General features: G+C 42.9%; 1 non-coding gene across 1 annotated transcript; it reads right to left on the bottom strand.

Moving 5' to 3' along the window:
- Positions 1–204: 204 nt before the first annotated feature.
- On the bottom strand, positions 205–311 carry LOC120279744. The gene has a single exon (XR_005542047.1). It is a non-coding gene; the product is annotated as a small nucleolar RNA R71 (small nucleolar RNA).
- Positions 312–1260: the final 949 nt, after the last annotated feature.

The following is a 1260-nucleotide window of genomic DNA, read 5'->3' on the forward strand; positions in this document are numbered from 1 at the left end:
CATATAGAGAACTTCTTAGAAGTTTGTGATATGCTGAAGATTAATGGTGTATCAGATGATGCTATCAGATTGAGGGCTTTCCCATTCTCTCTCAAGGGAAGAGCCAAGCAGTGGCTACATTCTTTGCCCAAGGCCTCCATCACGACGTGCATTGAGATGGTCAAAGCTTTTCTTGATAGATACTTTCCTCCGGGGAAGTCGGCCAAGCTTTGCAATGAGATTTCATCATTTGTACAGATAGTGTTGGAGTCATTGTTTGAGACATGGGAGTGCTTCAAGGATCTTCTGCGGAGCTGCCCACAGCACGGATTTTCCGAATGGATGATTATTCAGACTTTCTACAATAGGTTGAATTCGAGTACAGGGCAATTGTTAGATGCCACCGTAAGAGGTATAATGGGGAGTAAAACCCCGGAAGAAGCCTTATAGTTAGTGGAAGACATGGCCATGAATAGTTATCAGTCGAATGCCCGGGAAATGAAAAAGGTGGCCGGGCTCCATGAAATAGATGCAGTAACTTCATTGGTGGCTCAAGTGAAATTGTTAAGTAAGAAGTTTAAGTGAAGCGTTGAAGTGATTTTAGCACCTAGGACTTAATTGTGGCTAGGGACCTTCCACCTAGACCAAAGGGTTAGGTCTACATATCGGAAGAGGATTTATCACTTGGAATCCCTAGAACTCATTGCGATTCTATACGAGTGCGAGGTTGAGAGGTTATTTAATTCCTCCTCCGGGACATGTATAGTGTTAGGCATGGTTGACCTTAGAATTGGGACCATGTATTTAAGGATCTCCATGACTCATTATTGCATTAGTTAGAAACCATAATAGAGGGTTTTTTCACTTGAAACGATTGTCCCAGGTGGAACAATATCCGGGTACCCCACTTATATCGATTGCCTTACCTTCCCTTTACTTGCACTCTTTCTCTTGTTTCTTTTACTTTTGTTACATCAAATTTTATCAAACAAACCACTATTCACTTTTCGTTTAGTTAAGAAACAATTTAAGTGTTTTTATTCACTACTCTCTCTGGATACGATACCCACTCATCTGGTATTTGTTACTTCGACAAACCCATGCACTTACGGGACATACGCAAGGGGTATTGTCAAACACCGTGCTCCGCTTAGAAGAAGGTTATTGGGGAGCTTTTGTCGGCATCGATTCGGTGAGGTGTGCCCTAGGCCGGAAAAAGGGACCTTTGGAGAAGACGAGGCTACTCCGCAAGACTGTCGACACAAATACCGAGGTGGTTTG

Source organism: Dioscorea cayenensis, chromosome 16, assembly GCF_009730915.1.
Source record: "Dioscorea cayenensis subsp. rotundata cultivar TDr96_F1 chromosome 16, TDr96_F1_v2_PseudoChromosome.rev07_lg8_w22 25.fasta, whole genome shotgun sequence".
Classification (NCBI taxonomy): Eukaryota; Viridiplantae; Streptophyta; class Magnoliopsida; order Dioscoreales; family Dioscoreaceae; genus Dioscorea; species Dioscorea cayenensis.